At 43.2% G+C, this 22,886-nt stretch overlaps 1 long non-coding RNA gene across 1 annotated transcript in view; it reads left to right on the forward strand.

Annotated features, from left to right (window-relative positions):
• LOC120370856 overlaps positions 1 to 21,246 on the forward strand; it is a 117,062-nt gene extending 95,816 nt beyond the window's left edge. The window contains exons 2-3 of the long non-coding RNA XR_005583995.1: positions 18,994 to 19,133; positions 21,048 to 21,246. This is a non-coding gene — a long non-coding RNA (uncharacterized LOC120370856). The remainder of the gene's footprint in view (positions 1 to 18,993; positions 19,134 to 21,047) is intronic.
• Positions 21,247 to 22,886: the final 1,640 nt, after the last annotated feature.

Here is a 22,886-nt window from a genome sequence, read left to right on the forward strand (position 1 = left end):
CACCTGTGATGTCAAGTGGTTCTTCTTTGGCAAGTGATTGCCAATCAACTTTGACACCTGGCTTGAGGCATCGGCTTGTCCTTTGTCTTTGAGAAACTGGTTTATCCACTCCCCAGTTAGTTTTCTGGTAAACACGTAGTCATAAACTGAAGTTATGTTCATAGCTCTTGATATGCATTTTGTTCATACATTACACAAGACTATTGATCAGTGCAGTGTTAATTTTTAAATGATACCTCACATGGCATATTTTGCATAAAGATTATTGCAATAGCATGTAGAGTGTGAATACAGATATGCTCTCAGTCACAAATACACAGATAGCAAGCAGCTATTAAAGTCCATATTTCGCAGTTCCTGAATTATAAAGTACCAGTATCTTATTCGGCATCCCCAGGTTCTCCTACCTGAGAATATTATGGTGACTGTATTCAATATGTTAAGAAATCTGCATTAGCATGCTTTAGGAGTATTAACATAGCATAACAAGTTTAACTAATAAACTTGAAAACAACTAATAAATTTACATGTTTTTATTGTCAATTAAGATTTGCATACATACTGTGACATTCATTAAAAATGTAGCAGATGGATACAATCAGTGATAATCATGCATGCCACTTATTATCGAGAATATGATGCATTGTTAATTCATGGAAACCAAAAGCCTAATTACTTCTATCAGTGTAATTGATGGGCTTTGTATGTGCTGCTTTGTCATACAAATTAATATGAAATAAAATTTTCCTCTAATTTATTGGCACTTAAAGAAAAAAGAATACCAGTCAAATCTGCAGAAACTCTGGAAATTCATGCTTTGGGGAATTTCAGTGATCATTTTTATAATCTTTCATAAGCTTGTTCCCAATACTAGTCTTTAAGTACAGTGCAATTAATTAGTTAGCTAATTAACGAATATGTTCATTGACAGCACTCTAAAATTATTTTTTCCACCAGTAAAGCTGTTTCAGTGGTCTGGTATAGCCAGGGCCGGTGCAAGGATGTTTTGTGCCCTAGGCGAAACTTCCACCTTGCGCCCTCCCTCGTCCCTGAGCCCCTGCTCTGAGGCGCGCCCCCCGCCCCCCCGTGGCAGCTCCCCTCCTCCGCCCTGAGGCGCCCCCCCTGCAGTAGCTTCCCACCCCCCACCTTCCGCACTGAGGCACCCCCCCATCCCAGCTCACCCCTGCTCCTCTTCCACCCCGAGCACGTCGTCGCTGCTTCACTTCTCCCGCCTCCCAGGCTTGCGGTGCCTAAGCTGATTGGCACCGCAAGCCTGGGAGGCGGGAGAAGTGAAGCAGCCACAGCGTGCTTGGGGAGGAGGAGGGGCAGGGGTGAGGAGTTCCCCTGTGTGCCACCCCCGCCCCTTACTTGCTGCAGGCGGCCCTCCCCGCGCTCCCCTGCCCCAGCTCCCTCCTCCTAAATGCTGGCGGCAATCAGGGCGGCCGAAGATCCGGCCGCCGTGGTTGCTGCCGAAGAAATCCAAATCCTAGCACCCTAAGCGACCGCCTAGGTCACCTAAATGGTTGAACCGGCCTGGGTATAGCTAGGGCACAGGGACCACTGATGGGTAAAAACTAAACTGGGTATTGCTACAAAACATAATTTCATTTCTGGTGATTTAAAATGCACCCAAACATTCTGTCAGATTTTTAGGGATTTGGCCTAATCCCATAAGAAGGGTAGGCAGTGAATCACAAAGTACCCCTTTGCTTTACCAGAACTGTTACGCCATTTTTGTATTGATTCTGTCATCTAGTAGCTGCTCAGGGCCCAAGCTTTCCACTCAGTTGCCGAAATACTGGATGAACTGAATCATGCACGATTAATCAGGCTCATCTTTGTTGTTGTAGTGTGTGTTTGCCTCAGGAAAAGTAAGGTGAGCTCTTGATGACCAGTGGACTATCTGGAGAAGTATGACTCTTGAATAATGTTGTGTTCACATGTACAATCATATCTGCTTGATATCATTGCTTGCAAACTTCTTTAGTCTATGAAATTTCAGTTGCTTTGACAGTAATTCCCAGTGCCTCCAGTAGCAACTGTGTGACTACAACCTTACACTTTACATTGTAAATATTAGGGTTCAGTGAATGTTCTTGGGACAAATAGATGACCCTGTGGATCACTTTAGGTTCACTAGAAGACATGCTCCTGAGCATCTGCAGGTCACCTGAGCAATGTAGGTGGCATAACCAAAGAAAGCAAAGCAAAGAGAGCCTGTGTTGCCTTGTAGCCTGCACAGCAATCCATGGTAACTAATGGTGGCAGTGACAGTGACTTTCTCATTCCTGGGTGTGTAATGGGATTGGAAAGGAAGATCAGGTTAGAACAGTACTTCAGGAAAGTGATTGATGACTGTTTCTGTGTTAACTTTGATTCCTTCTCCTGCTCCCAGGGACTACAGAGGGGCAAGAGCTAAAACCGCTAGTCATCTCAAGCTCCATGAGAGCGAGACAGAGTTTAGAATGGGGGCGGGGGAGAGCATCTAAGAGAAACTGAGCTCTAAACTTTACTGAAGCACAAAGAGACAATGTTGCAAATGCAGGTTTTTTTAAATTACACTACCAGAATATTTCACTGAAAGAGAAGAGGAAACAGATTAGTAATAGAGAAACTGACGTGGACCCAATCACTGGCTTCTATGTCTAGATAACGGAAGAAACTTTTGGCATGTCTGAAAATGTTTTGTAATTAAGTTTGTAACTTTTAAAAATGTTGAAAATTAGAAGAAAGCAAAGGGACATTTTCTCCCTTCTTAATAATAATAATTATGTACACACATTTATAAACACTCTGACATTGCCCTATATAGCTTGTAGGCATGTATTTAATTTGGCTGAATTTAACAGAGACTGTTCCGGAATATAAAATGAGAATAGTTTATAAGCAAAAAACAGCAAAAGTTAATGCAAAAGCCTGGAAACAAAAAAAAAACTTAAAACAAGACTGAATTCTAAAAAGAAAACTTTCGAACTAAAGCCCTCCTGTCCTGGGATGGACTTCACATGGGCAGACTCGCGTATCTGTGCAAAGCTCTATTGGAGGATTAGGCTGTTGGTATTACAATATTTTAGATTTTGAAGAGAGGATGTATTCTTCATACAGGGTGTGGGGAGAAGTAATAAACTGGTACACATTGAAATAGGGAGTTACATTTCAGAATAGCAGTTATGAGAAGTTGCTAAAAACATTGGAACAGAAATGTTTAGTACTTTAGGTATCTAGATCTTTATTGTCCAGAGAAATTCTGCTGTCTACAGAAACTATAGGTTACAGAATTCAAAGTAAACAAACCATAAGTAAAGTTCTTCTAGATAAGGTGGGGGGGGGGGTTGTTTTTGTTTAGCAGAAAAAAACCAAGTCAAAAAATGACAACATCCACCATCAACAACTAGGAAAATACTAAATCAATGAAGGACTAAGAAAATTGCAGACCATCGTATCTGAATTCTGTTCTTGATTCCCACCACATTTATGAAAATAATCTGTGGATGAGATGATGTTGGTGAAAGTACAAGAAAATATCTGATTTTAGAAAGGAAGGATGAGTTTGTGATGGAGACCCTGGACTGGAATTGGGAATCTGCATTCAATCCCTGATTTTGCTACAGATTTCCTGTATGACACTGGATCGATCACTTAAATCTCTTCGTGCCTCATTTCTTCCTACAAAAATTAGAGATTTTAAAAAACCCCTCTGCCTCTTTTTCCTCCACCCTTTGCTTTCTTGTCGTTTGGGCTGTAAATTCTTCAGGGGAGGGAACATTTTTTTTACTGTGTGTGTGTGTGTGTGTGTGTGTATACAGTGACTACAGCAATAGGCCTCAGTCTTGTTTGGGGTCACTAGGGGCTACTTTAATGCCAATAAATAACAATAACAATAAACACCTTTGGAAATGTCAAAATCAAAAGTTATATGCAGTGTAGCTGCAGCTGTGTCGGTTCCAGAATATTAGACAGATAAGGTTGGGGGAGATAATATCTTCTGTTGGTGAGAAGGAACTCTGGCTCATGGACTGTGGCCTGTTCCATTGCTGGGTAGACTTCCAGGCTCACAGGGTTCTAGAGCCTGGGCTTGAAGGGTCCTAGAGACCACAAGTCTAAACAGCAATGAAATAGCCACACAGCCAGAGAGAGCTCTTCAGGTCTGGGAAAGGTATTCCAAGCATCACAGCTAAATGCTTATGCTAAACAATCTATTCCACTTTGCTCTGTGTGTGGCTCAAAAGCTTATCTCTCTCACCAATAGAAGTTGGTCTAATAAAAGATATTACCTTCTCTACCTTGTCTTTCTAAAACCAAAAGTTAGTATTTATAGATTTCACTTCATGTACAAGGATTAGTCTGACATCTTAGTTTATCTAGTAGTGTGGTTTCTGACTATCCAGTTAGGTAGATTGTCACAGAAATAGTACCTCTTGGTTCTCTACTGTCATCAGGAGATAATCTGAACTCAGAGTTCCGAGCCCTCCCTTCACTTCAATGACCCATTATAATTACGTTGATTATTCAAGAGAGTTTCTACTGCTCTTTCATATCACAGTCCCATTCTTGTTGGCTTTTGAATTATATTGGAAGAGCAGAATTCCCAAGCATGAAGCCTCCTCACATTTTGTTCCAGTCACCTCTACTCATCTTTAGTCACTTCTACAATTTTTGGAACTGTGAGCAATCTAAATACTAAATACTTTGGATGCATTTCACAAGTCCAATTGTAAACACTCTGCCTGTCCTTTACATTGCTACTACCCACTCTTTGAATGTGGGTTTCTATTCTCTACTCGTCACGGTAAGTGTAGACCTACCCTTAGCTGATTAATTATTTGGATGATCTGTGAGTCAGAATCAAATCCAGATCACTCTCCTGGAGCTACCAGGAGTGAGACATCATAAATACTGTATATGTGTTAGTCAATGAAATAAGTATATACCGGCATGACTGGATATGTAGAGGAATAGATCTGTTGAGTAAGAAAATGCTATTTTACATAATTTTTCTGATCATAACCTTACTCTAAGCATCATTTTCCCCCTGCCCTTCTAAAACACCTTGTCTTGCATGCCATTCTAACCTACTTAATAGTGCTTTAAAAAAAAAAAACTTCTTAAGGCACAATTCACCAACATCTCTAGCTGCTTAATATATTGATATCTTTCACAAATGCTTTTTTTTAAGATCACCAGACCCTCTTTTTCTGCATCCTCTGTTTTGCTGTCAGATCCCTTCTAAAGCCCTCTCATTGCTTTCTAGAATAAGATTTATTTAAACATTATAACCGTTCATCTAGTGTAGTGCAATATCAACAATTTCCTCTCCTATTTAGGACTCTATTTTTAACGTCCTTCTTGCTGCATTCTGCTTGAAATTCAGTTAGCATGAATTCTGTTATAATGCTGGAGGCCTGGGGAAGGTTGGTTGTGCAAGATTGTCCAAACTAACACATTTTCCAGATCCCCAAAAAACTTTTGGGGATTTTTTTATTTACCCCGGTACTTAGATGTGCCATGCAAGTCATTATTTTTTACAAGAGATCTAAAAAGGTATTGCCACCAAGTTTCTGAATGTTCAAATACAATTAATTATATGCTCATACCAATCCATTCACTGAAAACCAAATTAAGAGATATTTGGGAACAGGAGCAGGGGGGTTGGTTGGTTTTTTTAAACAAGAATATTTCTCTACCGGTTTGGTCATCACTACTTCTGCTATATTGGGACACATGCATTTCCACAAGAGATCAAATGTATTCTTAATGTTGCTACTCTTAAGTGTCTTGTTTAAAATTAGTGATACAGTAGAACCTCAGAGTTACGAACACCTCAAGAATGGAGGCTGTTGGTAACTCTGAAATGTTTGTAACTCTGAACAAAATATTATGGCTGTTCTCTCAAAAGTTTACAACTGAACATTGACTTAATACAGCTTTGAAACTTTACTGTTCAAAAGAAAAATGCTGCTTTACCTTTAGTTTTTAGTAGTTTGTTTAATACAGTATTTTATTTGCTTTTTGGTCTCTGCTATTGCCTGATTGTGTACTTCTGGTTCCAAATGAGGTATGTGGTTGACTGGTCAGTTTGTAACTCTGGTGTTCATAACTTTGAGGTTCTACTGTAGATCCAAACTGTAACAAAGCTTTTGCTGTCAATTTTTTATATTTGTCCAACCATATTAAACTTGTGCAGCACCAGTGAAGGCTAAAAAAGGCATAACCTGAGAATACACATGAACAAAAGAACAATTACAGAGTTAAAAAAGGGCCCTGTCTCAAGAGAGAGGTGGTAGGTGTTTGGAGGAACCACACTGAGACACAGGGATACCTCTGGGGGTGTCTAAAGAAGTCAGGGATGGTAAGACTTTAGGTAACATAAACATATTTGTGAACTGTTTATTTTAGAGAGAGAGGATTATAAAATAATGTTCCTATGCTAAAATAAACAAATGTGGAACAATAACCGCAGACATCAGAGGTATAATTATTTTTGGATGGTCCCCAAGAAGAATCTGGAGTGTCACACTATCCCCACCTCACTACTTCTCTCCCTCCTTCCCCATGATATCTTCTAACAGTCACTCCTTTCCCCAGGATTCATTCCCTGTCTGCAACCCCCATCCATGCATGACTGCACCTATACCCTTGCTACATGCCTGCCCAGAGGTACCCACACACCTAAGTGCAGGCACCTACCTGCACTAGCTTTGGGACTTAGCAGGGAAACCACCAATTGTACCTTACATAATTGTGTGCTAAGCGTGGAGCTTGTTTGCTGCATATCACCCACAGGAAGGGGCAGTGAACACAAAGAACTTCTGTGTCTCAGACAGCTGAGACAGGCTTGCTGAGAGGCATGGGGTGGCAGTTTTGTATAATTTTTGGTGGTTCCTGGAACGGGTCCAAGTCACACACCCACCCACCCACAGCACATGACTAAGGCTCTGGGAGGGAGTTTGGGTGTGGGAGGGAGTTTGGGGTGCAGGCCCTAGGTTGGGGTAGGGGTTTGGGGTGCATTAGGGGGTGAGGGGTACAGGCTCTGGGAGGCAGCTTGGATGCAGGAAGGGATTTGGGCTCAGGGATGGAGTTTGGGTGCGGGATGTGTGCAGGGTCTGGGAGGGAGTTTGGCTGCTGGGTATGGGCTCTGGGCTGGGGCAGGGGGTTGGGGTGCAGGAGGGAGTTTGGATTCAGGCTTTGGGCTGGGGTAGGGGTTTGGGGTGAGGGGTGCGGTGCTTACCTTGAGCGGCTCCTGAAAGCGACCTGCACATCCCTCCAGGAGAGGCTCCTAGTTGTGGGGTGCGGGGGGAGAAGGGGTCTCCACGTGCCACTACCCACAGGCACCACCCCCACAGCTCCCATTGGCCACAGTTCCCGGCCATTGAGAGCTGCAGAGTTGGCGCTCAGGGCGGGGGCAAGTTGGGGACGTGGGGCTGTTCCGGATGCTTCCCAGGAGTGGCATGGAGTGAGGCCGGGCAGGAAGCTGCTTTGGCCCTAGTGTGCTGCTGGTGGGGGCAGCCGGGAGCCCCCAGGCCCCTTTTAAATTTCCCATAGGCAGCAGACAGGGCCAGGAGACACTTCAGGGGAGGCGCAAGGGGGCAGCATGCGGGGCTGGGGGAGAGACCCGGTCCTGAACATTGGTGGAGCCAGGACCTTGGGCCCTGAATATTCCTGGTGCATGGGTACCACAGGCCCATATAACTTGCTGCCCCTGGATAGGGAGACTGTAGCAAAGTCTCACCACCCCCAAAGCTGCAAGATCCAGCCTCAAAGCAATATGCCTCATTGAGACTAAGCCCAAAGGTCTGACACAGGAAGACTGCCTGAATTCCAGGTCACTCTTACTTCTCTTTATTTTCCGATGGACTCCCCTCTCCCATAAGGGAAGGAAGAGGGGAGAGGACTTTTCTTTTGTTTGCTCCACGAGCCACCTTGGATGGCTGCGGGAGGTGGGAGACAAAGACAGCCCAGAAGCTGGGTTTTATAGGGACAGTCCCGATTTGTGGGTCTTATTCTTATATAGGCTTCTATTACTCCCCACTCCCTGTTCCGATTTTTCACATTTGCTGTCTGGTCACCCTAACTGCACCCTACCCCCACAGGATCCAAAGGAAAAAATACACAATACAAAAAACAAAAATCTAAAGGTATTTTTTTTAAACCCAACAACTTGAACCTCCAAAACAATCTCCCTTAATCCTTAATGTTGTGATCTTACTTTAAAAAAAATAAATTGATGGGCATATGAATTTCCTTGGCAATATTGCATATGTTTTTTCCTTCATGTAAAGTGAATAAACAGACAACTAGCAGTTGACTTCTCAGAAACTAGTCTATTACAGCCATCATAGGAGGAAACATCATTTCACTGTTTGTTATAGGCTACAGTTTGTGTTAGAATTTTTTAACACAATAAAGAAAGAAATGAGGGTGTTTTAGAGCGGTGTGAAAGTGAAGCATTTTTTTCTGGTGAAATTTCATACAGGGATCCAGATTCTTAGCTGGGGTACATCAGCTTCAATGGAAGTCAGTGGAGCTACATTGATTTATGCCACCTGAAAAACTTGCTCAAAATGTGTTTTGGGGGTTTTTTTGGTCATTTTTTGTGTGTGATGTCACATCTCCTAAAAGCCAGTTTTCTACTGATTTCAGACAATGATTCCCCTCTGTCATAAACAGTTAGTTAAGGGTTAAGGTTTTTGTCTGCCTGTAAAGGGTTAACAAGCAGTACCTGTGGACACCTGACCAAAGGACCAATGAGGGACAAGATTATTTTCAAATCCGTGTGGAGGGATTTTTTTTTCCTATTCTTTGTTTTTTTGGAGAGTCTCTCTTGGGAATTAAGAGAGTCCAGACATCTTAATCAAGTCCTCCCAGGTTTCTGCAATAAATTCTTCTATTCAAGCTAGTGAGTATTAGCAAGGAACTAGTATTCTTATACTTTTATTTCTGTATTTGCAATTCTGTGTTTTGCTATAGAATTTCTTTAAGTCTGTACTGTATTGCTTTTACTGAGAAAGAAAGGAGGGGGAATTCTCTCCAGAGATTGATAAGTTTAGACCCTGTATATTGTTCCATCTTGGGGACAGAGACAGTGACTTTCTTTTTTATTCTTTAATAAATTATTTTCTATTAAGGACTTGGTTGGTCTTTCCTTGGGTGGATTCTCAGGGAAAGAGGAGGAGGGAGGTATCCCTCTGTAGTTAGATCCCGGTGTCTCTCCTAGGAAAAGGGAGGGGGGAGGAAACGGGGGAATGGTTTATTTCTCCTGGGTGTAAGAACTCCATGGATTTGGGGCTCTTGGGATCCCCAAGGATTTTGGGGAAGGACTGTGTCCCAATCCACGTTCCTGATTGGGTGGTGGCAGCTTTTACTAGATCTAAACTAGGATTTTAGTTTAGAGGGAAACCAAGGCAGGTCCCCACATTGGAACCCAACAGCTCCAAGTGGAGGTGAGACCTATGATATGGTAGGCAGCGGTGAGGGATTTTTCTGAACCAGACAGCCATTGCTATTCTCATCTCCTAAAGCAGGACTGCAGGTTAGGAGGGAGAGATACCCCGAAGGCAAACAGACAAGGTTTTCTAACTGGCTTTGTTAGAAGGAGTTTTTTTTTCAGCTGGGCTAAGCTGAAGGGAGCTATTCTCTTCTTCTAGAGCAGGAAAGCAACCTGAGAGAAGAGGGGGGGTTACAAGTATTCAGTTTCTAACTGGTATTGTTAGAAGGAATCTTCAGCAAGGTTGGCTGGAGGGAATTAAGTTTTCCAGCAGGTTTTGTTGGAAGCAGTTTTTCTTTCTGGTTGCTTCAAAAAGCACCTTGGAGGAAAAGGAGGGGTAAGGTTTTCTGACAAGCCTTTGTTTCAGGAGACCCCCATACTGAGAGCTACTTAGCAAGGGCGAGAGACACTGGTTAAACCGGTTTCTCTTGCTCTTGGGAGGAGGGGGAAAACTTTTTTTTTCTCTTTCTCAGTCTAAAGCACAGTTGGTAGCTGTGAACCAGCTACATCAGCATAACACCAAATGCAAATACAAAGTTTTTGTTTCTTTTCTATTCAGTCTCTCCGGGAATAGAAAGGGGTAGGAATTGGGGTAAACAGTTCACTGACTGCAGAGGGGTGTGGCCAGCACCAGAAAGCAAAGACATAAAGAAGCAACAAGCCAAAAAGGCTAACCACAAAAGAGAGATGAAAAAGCAACAAGCTGACCACAGGAGGGCGTTGGAGCTCCAGAGGGAGGCCCACCAGCAGGCCCTGGAATTAGCAAGAGCCAACCCTAACAATCCTTCTCCAGGCACTGTTCCCCATCCCAAGAAATTTCCCACATACATGGCAGGTGAGGACACTGAGGCCTTCTTAAAAAATTTTAAAAGGACCTGCCATGGGTACAGCATCTCTGAAGACCAGTACAAGGACTGGTCAGGAAAGTGGACTTTTGCTGTCTATGACAATTATTCCATCCCATGCTACTGAGGGAAGACTTGGCCAACCATGTGCAGCTGGCCAAGAGCGGGGGAGTGGTCACCCGCAGCCAGGCCAAACAAGCAGGCACTCCCATCCCTGTTCCTGAGCCATCCACCAGGACCCCGTCTGTGTTACCAGAGACCCAGACCAAGGTGGTAGAACCGAATCCCATGCCAACAACTACGGCAGCCATAGTACATCCAGTCCCAGGACCGGAACTGGAGGAGCAACCAGTGGCAAAACCAGCGCCAGCACTGACGCCAGCGCTTGCAACTCCACCGCCAGGGGGCACCAACGGGCCTAAACTGGCAGAAGCAGCAGACAACCCTACCCAAGAGGCTCAGCCAGAGCCTGAAATATCACCTTGTGCACCAGCGGAGAGCGGTCCACAGTCAACAGAAACAACCTCTTCACCTACATCGCTTCCAGAGGGATCAAACCCAAGTCCACAGTCTATGGAGGAACTGGTGTCTCCAGCCTCAAGGGAACAGTTCCAGACTGAGCAGGAAGCCGATGACAGCCTTAAGAAAGCTTGGGCGGCGGCACGGAGCAACCCTCCGCTTCTCAGCTCTTCTAACCGATCCCGGTTTGTTGTAGAACAAGGACTTTTATATAAAAGAGCTTCTTTCTGGTGGACACCAGGAAGGCTGGCATCCTCAAAAACGGTTGGTGGTTCCAACTAAGTACCGGGAAAAGCTCTTAAGCTTAGCCCATGATCATCCCAGTGGCCATTCTGGGGTGAACCGAAGCAAAGACAGGTTGGGAAGGTCCTTCGACTGGGAGGGGATGGGCAAGGACGTTGCCAAGTATGTCCGGTCTTGTGAGGTATGCCAAAAGGTAGGAAAGCCTCAAGACCAGGTCAAGGCCCCTCTCCAGCCACTTCCCATAATTGAGGTCCCATTTCAGCGAGTAGCTGTGGATATTATGGGTCCTTTCCCAAAGAAGACCCCCAGAGGAAAGCAGTACATACTGACTTTTGTGGACTTTGCTACCAGATGGCCGGAAGCAGTAGCTCTAGGCAACACCAGGGCTAAAACTGTGTGCCAGGCCTTAACTGACATTTTTGCCAGGGTAGGTTGGCCCTCCGACATTCTTACAGATTCGGGAACAAATTTCCTGTCAGGGACCATGAAAGACCTGTGGGAAGCTCATGGGGTGCATCACTTGGTTGCCAAACCAATGGCCTGGTGGAGAGGTTTAATGGGACTTTGGGGGCCATGATCCGTAAATTCGTAAATGAACATTCCAATAATTGGGATCTAGTGTTGCAGCAGTTGCTGTTTGCCTACAGGGCTGTACCACATCCCAGTTTAGGATTCTCACCATTCGAGCTTGTGTATGGCCATGAGGTTAAGGGGCCATTACAGTTGGTGAAGCAACAATGGGAGGGGTTTACGCCTTCTCCAGGAACTAACATTCTGGACTTTGTAAGTAACCTACAAAACACCCTCCGACGCTCTTTGGCCCTTGCTAAAGAAAACCTAAAGGATGCTCAAGCAGAGCAAAAGGTCTGGTATGATAGACATACCAGAGAGCGTTCCTTCAAGGTAGGAGACCAGGTCATGGTCTTGAAGGCGCTACAGGCCCATAAGATGGAAGCGTCATGGGAAGGACCATTCACGGTCCAGGAGCGCCTGGGAGCTGTTAACTACCTCATTGCATTTCCTAATTCCTCCTTAAAACCTAAAGTGTACCATGTTAACTCTTTAAAGCCCTTTTACCCCAGAAAATTCCAGGTCTGTCAGTTTACAGCCCAGAGAGGAGATGACGCTGAGTGGCCTGAAGGTGTCTACTATGAAGGAAAAAGAAATGGTGGTGTGGAAGAGGTGACCCTCTCCACAACCCTAGAATGTCTACAGCGGCAACAGATCAAGGAGCTGTGCACTCACCTCGGCCCTTTGTTCTCAGCCAACCCAGGACGGACTGAGCAAACGTACCACAACATTGACACAGGTAATGCTCACCCGATTAGAACCCCACCCTACCGGGTGTCACCTCATGCCCAAGTTGCTATAAAACGGGAGATTGAAAACATGCTGGAGATGGGTATCATCCGCCCTTCTACCAGTGCATGGGCATCTCCAGTGGTTCTAGTTCCCAAACCAGATGGGGAAATACGCTTTTGCGTGGACTACCGAAAGCTTAATGCTGTTACTCGCCCAGACAACTACCCAATGCCGCGCACCAATGAGCTCTTGGAGAAATTGGGACGTGCCCAGTTCATCTCCACAATAGATTTAACCAAGGGGTACTGCCAAGTACCACTAGATGAACCCGCCAAAGAAAAATCTGCGTTCATCACCCATGCAGGCGTGTATGAATTTAATGTGCTTCCGTTCGGACTGCGGAATGCACCCGCCACCTTCCAAAGGCTGGTAGATGGTCTACTAGCAGGATTGGGAGAATGTGCAGTTGCCTACCTCGATGATGTGGCCATTTTTTCTGACTCAAGGCCCGAACACCTAGAACACCTGGAAACGGTCTTTAAGCGCATCAGGCAGGCAGGACTAATTGTTAAGGCCAAAAAGTGTCAAATAGGCCAAAACAGAGTGACTTACCTAGGGCCAGGGCCGGCTCCAGACCCCAGCGCGGCAAGCACGCGCGTGGGGTGGCCCTTTCCCGGGGGGGTGGCAGGCTGGGCCGGCGGACCTGCTGCAGTCATGCCCGCGGGAGGTCCACCGGAGCCCCGGGATGACCGGACCGGCCTCAGGCATGACTGCGGACGGTTCGCTGGTCCCGCGGCTCGGCAGGACCTCCCGCAGGCATGACTGCGGCAGCTCAAGCGGAGCCGCCGGACCTGTGAACAGTCCACAGCTGCAGGAGGTCCAGCCGAGCCGCGCGACCAGCGGACCCTCCGCAGTCATGCCCGCGGCTCCGGGGCGCCTCCCACGCATGACTGCTTGGGGCGGCCAAAAAGGTAGAGCCGCCCCTGCCTAGGGCACCAGGTGGGTCAAGGAACCATTAACCCCCTACAGGCCAAGGTGGAGGCTATCCAAAACTGGCCTGTCCCACGGTCAAAGAAACAGGTCCAATCCTTCTTAGGCTTGGCCGGATATTACAGGCGATTTGTACCACACTACAGCCAAATCGCAGCCCCACTAACTGATCTAACCAGAAAAATGGAGCCAAATGCTGTTAAGTGGACTGATGAGTGTCAGAAAGCCTTTACCCAGCTTAAGGCGACGCTCATGTCTGGCCCTGTGTTAAGGGCCCCGGACTTTGACAAACCCTTCCTAGTAACCACCGATGCATCTGAATGTGGGGTAGGAGCAGTTCTAATGCAGGAAGGACCGGATCACAACTTCCATCCTGTCGTGTTTCTCAGCAAGAAACTGTCTGAGAGGGAAAGCCACTGGTCCATCAGTGAGAAAGAATGTTACGCCATTGTGTATGCCCTGGAAAAGCTACGCCCATACGTTTGGGGACGGTGGTTCCAGCTACAAACTGACCATGCTGCGCTACAGTGGCTTCACACTAACAAGGGAAACAACAAGAAACTTCTCCACTGGAGCTTAGCTCTCCAAGACTTTGATTTTGAAATTCAACACATTTCAGGAGCTTCCAACAAAGTTGCTGATGCACTCTCTCGTGAAAGTTTCCCAGAATCAAGTGGTTAAAAAGTGTTCTTCACATGTTTACATGCTTAGTAGTATATGTAATACTGCATGTGTTTTAGTAATCTGTTTCTTTTCCAGTTCTAGGAGGAAATCACCGCCAGTGGTTTCCACTGTTGGCGATTTGGGGGGCGTGTCATAAACAGTTAGTTAAGGGTTAAGGTTTTTGTCTACCTGTAAAGGGTTAACAAGCAGTACCTGTGGACACCTGACCAGAGGACCAATGAGGGACAAGATTATTTTCAAATCCGTGTGGAGGGAAGTTTTTTTTCCTGTTCTTTGTTTTTTGGAGAGTCTCTCTTGGGAATTAAGAGAGTCCAGACATCTTAATCAAGTCCTCCCAGTTTTCTGCAATAAATTCTTCTATTCAAGCTAGTGAGTATTAGCAAGGAACTAGTATTCTTATACTTTTATTTCTGTATTTGCAATTCTGTGTTTTGCTATAGAATTTCTTTAAGTCTGTACTGTATTGCTTTTACTGAGAAAGAAAGGAGGGGGAATTCTCTCCAGAGATTGATAAGTTTAGACCCTGTATATTGTTCCATCTTGGGGACAGAGACAGTGACTTTCTTTTTTATTCTTTAATAAATTATTTTCTATTAAGGACTTGGTTGGTCTTTCCTTGGGTGGATTCTCAGGGAAATAGGAGGAGGGAGGTATCCCTCTGTAGTTAGATCCCGGTGTCTCTCCTAGGAAAAGGGAGGGGGAGGAAACAGGGGGGAATGGTTTATTTCTCCTGGGTGTAAGAACTCCATGGATTTGGGGCTCTTGGGATCCCCAAGGATTTTGGGGAAGGACTGTGTTCCAATCCACGTTCCTGATTGGGTGGTGGCAGCTTTTACTAGATCTAAACTAGGATTTTAGTTTAGAGGGAAACCAAGGCAGGTCCCCACATTGGAACCCAACAGCTCCAAGTGGGGGTGAGACCTATGACACCCCCCTTCCCTTTAAGAAGTTGACAAGCTGCTTAGTTAGATTTAAGATGAACAAATGAAAGTTGAATAAATAATATTAGACAGCAAATGAAGCAGATTCAGTAGGTAGACTGGCTTTCTCCACACCAGGGAACCACAGATATTTCAGAAAATAAAGCAAATTTCAGTGAGAGACCATATATATAGTATAAAAAAACTAAAGTAATGGGAACTAAAAGGAAAAAAATGGACCACTGTAAGATTACCGTGAAGATTGCGTCTAGCTTTAAAGGAGAAGACAAGTACAATTATTTCATTATATAAAAAATGGGGGCAACCATTTGAGTGTTTATTTTGGCAGAATCTTGGCATATGCATTAGTTTTCTAGTGAAAAGTAAATTTTTGCCCAGGTCTAATATTTGCATTTACTTTGTTTTGGATTCCTTTGTCTATACTACAGAGAATTTTACTCTTTACAAATTTTCCCTGAGCAGTTGTGACTTGCAAAGTGACCTAATCATCTGATTCACTGCCCTTACATAATTTTTCTACCTCAAAATACATTGGGGGGCAGAGAGGAATGTGAGCCCCAATACTAAGAAGAAAGCAGTTTTACCATTGGAAAAATGCATAAGAAAAAGCACACAGTAAACCAGACTCAACACTGCAAATCGTGCCTTGTTGTAAGTTCAACAATGGTAAACTATGTATCAAAGTGGTGGAGTACATACTTTTGTTCAGATAAGTATCCAAAACCCTTATGCTATAATTTTCCATAAAATTGAAAGCCAAATACAGACCTGGAACAACTGTATTGAATTCAATAAAATTGCATCTGCTTTCGCCATGGGGCAGACTTTGGTGGTACCATATAACAATAGCATTTTCTCACCAGTTGCAGGCATTATTTTAGAATATTCTAGTACATTTAAAAAAAATCAAAGTAGGTTATTGAATTGGTTAATTTCATCAAAATCCACATCATAAACCCATCAAAAAGTGGCATGCATAGCAGACTTCTTAGTGGAGGCCCTGAGCTAATTTAATTTAAGACTGCATCATAATGCATATGCACATGGCATTGCACAGGCAATCTTAATAATTGAATTTCTTACTCTTTAGTGTGTCTCTTCACTTTACAATAATGGTCTTTTAGCATGTTTACATGCATTTTATATATCCTGTATCATATATGTTATATTCCAGATTCTGCCCTCACTTATACTGATTTGAAACCTAATTCTGCTAACATCATTAGAGCTATCCCAGTGGTATCAGTGTAACTGAGATAAGAATATGGCCCTTGAAGTATATTGCAGCAAGGCAGAGCGCAAAGGTAGACAACATTTACCCACAACATGGAGTTTTTCATAACAAAGCTTAGAAATGTTTCAGCTGTTACTTTAATATATTCCATCTCTTTGTTACTGATGATCTCTATAGAAAAAGAGGAAAGCTTATTGTCTTTGTGCTGCATACTTCCTCCCTCTAATCTCTGATTAAATGTTAGTGCTTATAAAGTGACTGAGCTAGGCATGATACAGACAATCTGTGCCCTTCTTCAGAAAATTCTGCAATTATGGCAGTTTTGTGGCGGTTTTATGGCATAGATAAAGAAAATTTACACTATAAAAATAACATATGTCTGAGAATGATTCTAATCATTATGTAGTAAAGCCAAGATATTAAAAATAGGATCCTAACTTTAGGCACCTAAGTCCATACTTAAGCACCTATATAAAAGGGCTGATTTTCAAAAGTGCTGTAACCAACAACTCACATTAAAATTAATGGGACTGCTCACATTACTTATGTTAAGCACATACGTAAGTTATTGCAGAACTGGAGCTTAATCAAACACATGATCATATTACCTGGGCTTTGTATCCATATTCTCTAGAGTTGAAAAGTTTAGTGCATTCCCTCACTGGAACTCCGTCTTTATCCCCAAAGAGCTACATGAGTTTAGAAGTTATAATAATCATAAACATTAATGATATAGTGTAATTTAAAATCTTTTTGATTACATGTACTAAATGTGATGGGGGGAAATATAATTTTCATCCTTCTCATCATGTGTGTTACTGTATGTTATAAGATTATGCTGACTGTATCTTGAATCATCCATTCCTTTATTATGGTCTCCATTTAGTTGGGGAACAAGTCAATGATAGAACATAGTTTTAATTCCTATTGCATTTAGATGTCCATATCTGCTTAGACTACTGATGTGATTAGATGAGAACATTTAAAAAAAGGGTGTTTTGTTGTTCTGGTTTTTGCTGTACCATGCAGTTTGCCTTCTGCATGAAAATGACTGAACTTTTCTTCTTAGTACAGTAGTATTCTTTCTGAATGCTATTTCCCTTAGGGATAGGAGAATGTTTGAATAAATTTTAAGCCAACTCAAACTTTGCTGGTTTGAAATTTACCCATGATAAATGGAAGAAGAGTGAAGGACCTGAGTTCTGGAACAGAAAGAAAAAAGAGGCCTATATGGCCCATGGAGAAAAGAAAGAAACAAAAGGAGAGAAATGGACCCTGTGAGCTGGATTCCTTTTCTATGTTACATAGACAAAGAACAACAGGCTTTAGTCAAATCAAATAGAATATTTTCAGAAAAAAATCTGTCTGTATACTAAAGTACTTCACAAAAATCCTCTAGTAATATCAGAATTAACTCTAATCCTTTGGGCTAAAATACTTCCCTATGGAAAAAAGAACTAATGTCAAAGAGCACTGCTGAGTGGTCTGATACACTGCTGAGTGGCAGGTCAGAGGAGGGATGCTGAGTTTGAACATTGGCGGTAGTTGGGAAATGGCTTATTTTAATGGAGGGTGGGATCATTTTGTTTAATTTAAACAGTGTCCAAACTCACCAAAACCCCACTCTCCCCCCCCCACAGCCTGCTTACTTCCATGCTCAGCCATGCTCAAATTGTAACTCCAGACACAGTCAGTCAAGCAGAGGTTACTCGCTCAATATTCCCAATATAAGCAAGTGGGCAGAGAAGGGTGGAATTTTGGGACTCACCAAAAAGAGTAGCTTGCTAGGTGTAGTCACAGATTAAGCTGCTGCATTGAAAAGGAATTGAAGTAGCTTATTCTTCCCCCTCAACGGAGGCAGGAATAGGGGAGAAATTGTGACTGGTTAACAATTCATTCTCTGGTCAGTTCCACGCATGGTGCATCTGTGCATGCCCCCTTACTTAAGGCAGGTTGTAAAGTTATAATATAGCCCAGAATAAATAAGTAAGGGCCATTTTACAGGGTATTTAACTTTATTTCCCACCTGATCTTTAGTGAGGAATATTTCTTTCAATTCCAGGTATGATGTCTAACCATAATGCTTTATCTGTGCTCTGTGAATCATTTCTGACAAGTACAACATGGTGTCACTTCCACACAATTTTATACACCGCACACTGAATAAACATGATCTTTCATAGGATAATCTGTTCTTCTACCACTGTTATTTTATTAGCCATGGCTAATAAAATAATGTGGATTATTTGGATATACATTCCCACTGTTTTTTATCCTACTGTTTGATTGGAGGTCAGACACTGACACACGTCATAGATGCAGTACTACTTATGTAAACATTTGTACAATGCTCCGATTCTGCTACAAACTCGGTTTAAACTATTTAGTCACTTTTGCTTTGAGATATTGGTGGTGGTTTGTAAAATTCTTTCCATTTTGGTTCTGTGAGATGAGGTATACATTTAGGACTACATACTAATCATCATCCCCAGAAGAACCCCCACGGGGATCAATTGGAAGTTAGAACAAATATCAACAGTGGAATGTGGCCTTTACATAGTGACTAATCTTGGCATTATTAGTTTACTTGTTCATTACGTTATTCTCACATTCAGTATCAATCAGAGATAAAACAGACTCACTTTTAGAACTGCAATCCTTTATTTCTCTTCCTTTCTTAACTTCCTTTCTTTGGCTCTCTCACTATTCTTTCTCTTTTTACTTGATCCCTCTACATTTCTTTCCCTGCAGCAACTCCCAGTTCCCATCCTCTCTTCCGGGGCCCATAAATCGAGACCTACTGATCCAGCAACCACAACATGAGCCCAACATGCTAAAGTTACTGAGCTAATGACATCAGAGGCCTCTGACCAGGACATCAGCCCAGAAAGGTACAGATGCTGAGCTAATGACCTCATACAGGCTGTACCTTGACAAAAGGTCAGAAGCTAGAGTTGTTCACCGAGACCTATACTTCGGACTCAGTTCAGCAAATTCAAGGGATGTCACAGAACCCTCTACTCAGAAATCACCCCAGCTAGCTAATGTTGTAGAGCCAATAGCTCTCACAGAAGCCTTTGCCTTGACATAGGTCCCACATACTACAGTTAATGAATACCTCACAGAGGTATCCAATATCATCCTATTAAGCTATAGCAACTGAACCAGCAGCTCTCACAGAGGCCAGAGCCTTGGCATAGACCTATTGTGAGAGAACTGGATTTGACCTAATCTGCAGCCATCTTGTGCACTTAACCCCCCTACCCCACCCCCAATAAACTGGAAGCGAGGACACCACAGAGTCAGGAGACATATCTGGCCATGCTTAGGCAGACTAAAACAATTGCAAGCTTCAGTTTTACTAACTGGGATAGAAAAAGTGAAAAGACCGCTTCATGAGAATGAAAGGAGCAGGAGAGACTGTAGAAAATTGACCTTGATTCTGGTTGTTTGTGTTCATACGTTTCTTTGATGAAGCTGCTTTGCAGATAAGGAGAATAATGAATTATTGTTGGCTGTTGCTAGGAAAATTGTTAGCCTATTAGGAGCTATTACGAGTTAAGTGCTTTGTCCAGAGAAAATCTATAAAGAGATAGTTAGAAAGTGTACTTTGGAGCAGTGCGAGGGAACTTTTCCTTGGGTAAGGGATTGACGCCTAAACTCCCCAGCAGCTGGACGGAAGGAGGGTCCCCAGAAGCCTGGCTGCTGATCACTCAAAATCATCTCAGACTTTCGGTAACTATAAATGTTTAGGTGCTCTGAACATACTGCTATAGCATATAGTAGTTTTGGGTAAAAGCACTCTGGTTTATATCAATAATTTATCAGACAGAAGAGCTGTGTCCCCATTGATTTATATGTGACAGCACACAGAGAGAAACAACTTTGGGTTCTGAAAACCCTGGATAACAGACCCATCAAACTAACACTTCAGCCAATGACTCTTTGCTTTGTCATCATCCCAGGATACTAGCGATGATAAGGTAGTTGTCAAGGTGCAGGCCTCTGTGGGTATCAGACCAGCAAGCTAGAGATATGGCTTTGTAATCTTTTTTTTTTTTTTTTTACATACCCTAAGTTATTGTCTTCACAGCAAAAAAAAATCTGTGGCTGGCCGGTGACAGCAAACTCAGGCTTGCGGGGTTTGGGCTGTGGGGCTTTTTTTATTGCTGTGTAGACTTCTGGACTTGGCTGGAGCCTGGGCTCTAGGACCCTGCAAGGTGGGAAGGTTCAAGAGCCCATATTCTAGCCTAAGACCAGAAGTCTATGCAGCAGTGAAACAGGGCTGCAGCCCAAGAGCCTGAGTCAGCTGGCACAGGCCATCTGTGAATGTCTAGTTGATGTGTAGACATACCCTTAGTAAGCTAGCGGTGCTGAACCAGTGAGCTTGCAGAGGCCTGAGCCTTATTATCAACCTAGCAAGCTAGAGGCCCTGAGCAGAGTCTAAATAAAGGAGAAGTGTATGGGAGCATAGCTCCCTGTCATCTCTTACAGAGCAGAAAGATAGTTTCTTTCCTCTCCTTCTCCTGGACTTGGAGTTCCCCCCAGAACTCCTCCTCCTTCCTCTGCTGATAAATAGGGACTAGTTATGGGGGAGAATCTGAAGCAGGAGCAAAAGGAGGGGCTGGTGTCTGACTGGGAGTTTGAGGGTCTCCATCCTTCCCACCAGTAAGTGGAGCAGCATGAGCACCTGCTGGGAGAAGAGGAATTGTCTGTTAGTTTCATTGCTTCCCCAGGAGTTCTGAACAGCAGTGTTAAAACTGACCAAATCAGACTGATCACATTTGACTTTGACTTTGTTGCAGCTTGAAGAAACTCTGGCCAACACTAGAGAAACTGGAATTGTCTGTCTGCAGGCCTGGGAAGAAAGCACTTCATTGGTTTGCATTCTCTTTACATTGAGTGGGTTATCTTTGTAACCATAAGGGGTAAAAATAGAATAAAATATTGCCTCTATGAAGTCAATGGAATTTTGCCTCTGACTTTACTGAAGGCAAGATTTCACCTTGAAGTTTTTTCTCTAAATGAAAACGTAGATGCTGAAGAAATGGGTGACTCTCAGTTGGAAAAGCTCCCTACTGTTGTGAATGGACTTTTCAAGGCATGTGCTAAATCATTGTAATTGAGATTTCAGAATTTTAGGTCTCAGTAACCAGATACAAGACCCTGGAAATCTTGAGCTTTTATCTATTTCTCTTACTCTGGGATAGCTTCTGCCTTACAGGTCCAGTTCCTCATAGGGTTGCTAGGTGTCCGGTTTTCAACTGGAACGCCCGGTCGAAAAGGGCCATCCCCAGCTCGGTGCAAATGAGTGAGTGAGGGTCGGGGAGAGCAAGAGACAGAAGGGGGGATGGAGTGAGCAGGGTGGTGCCTTGGGGAAGGGGTGGGGCAAGGGTGCTTGGTTTTGTGCAATTAAGGCTTGATACTGCTCCTTTATGTTGCTCCAGCAGTGCAAGGAGGTGGTAAAGCCGTTATTGTCTTAATTTCCCTGCATCCAGGAATCCCTAAGTAACACAGAGCCGTTGCAGCCAGCACTTTGCCAACCCCACTTGCAACCCCCAACCATTCTTGCTCCTCTCTCCTTGAATCCCACAGTGCAAGCAGGTTGGCCAGACTGAGCATCAGGGCCTACAAGTCTGCTTGAAGAGGCTGACATCTAACTAATTTTATACAACATAATAGAGATGTGGAAGCTTTTGTCCTTTATGCCTTGGAAAGAGTCTGCCTAGTGGGAGAAAATAACTAGAACATTTCAGCTCACCCCAAAACATTATCCAGATCAAGATTATCTATTACTGGGCTGGTTCTGCCAAGCAAAATGACCCATTCCAAAACCTATAGGCAATTACAATTAGCACAATGGACACATTTCTAAAGTATCAAAAATATGGGACAAGTTTGTCTTATTTGAATTTTTGAATGATTGCAACTTTTTCAATTTCAAAAAAGGTTCAATTTAAGTTTGTTTGAATTTTGGGAAAATTTTCAGGTCCATTTTTATGAGCTTGGCCTAGTTTATTTGCTTCTTTCAGATGCTGATGTATTTGCCAGGATTTTTACATAGCTTGAATTAAAATTACATTATTATGATAATACAAACACATTCAGAAAGAGAAGAAAACAAAAGTAATTCCATGGGATGCAGTTGAGAGGAATTTTCATAAATTGCCTAAGGTTTTTATATAACAGCACAGAAAAAATAAATAAGTAGGATATGATAAATAATAATTTAAGAATAATTATTAATTGTGAATTATACTTCAGGAGTCATACAAGCATGTTTCTTCCTTACTTGAATAGTTTGAGTATGGATCTGATCATTCTCCCATGTCTGTCAAGGGGAGACTTGCCACTGATTTTAATAGAAAAATAATTGTGCCTGGTATTTTAGACAAATTAAAGGCTCTTATAATTAAAGTTTGTGACAAGCTGCTGTCTTGTGTTTTTTAGTACAGAGGAGTAAGACCACTTGAAGAGGAGGGAATCTATGCATACCTAACTTGCATAGTTTTTCTTCAAGATATTTTCCCTATTAGTGGTTTATATCATGCCTTTTTTTGTAAATGGCCCTATCAAGGTAAGCACTTCCCCAGGAAGTACCCCTCTTCCCCACACATTCTCAAGGGGACTTCTAAGAGCTGATG

The sequence above is a fragment of the Mauremys reevesii genome, linkage group 8 (genome assembly GCF_016161935.1).
Source record: "Mauremys reevesii isolate NIE-2019 linkage group 8, ASM1616193v1, whole genome shotgun sequence".
Taxonomy (NCBI): Eukaryota; Metazoa; Chordata; order Testudines; family Geoemydidae; genus Mauremys; species Mauremys reevesii.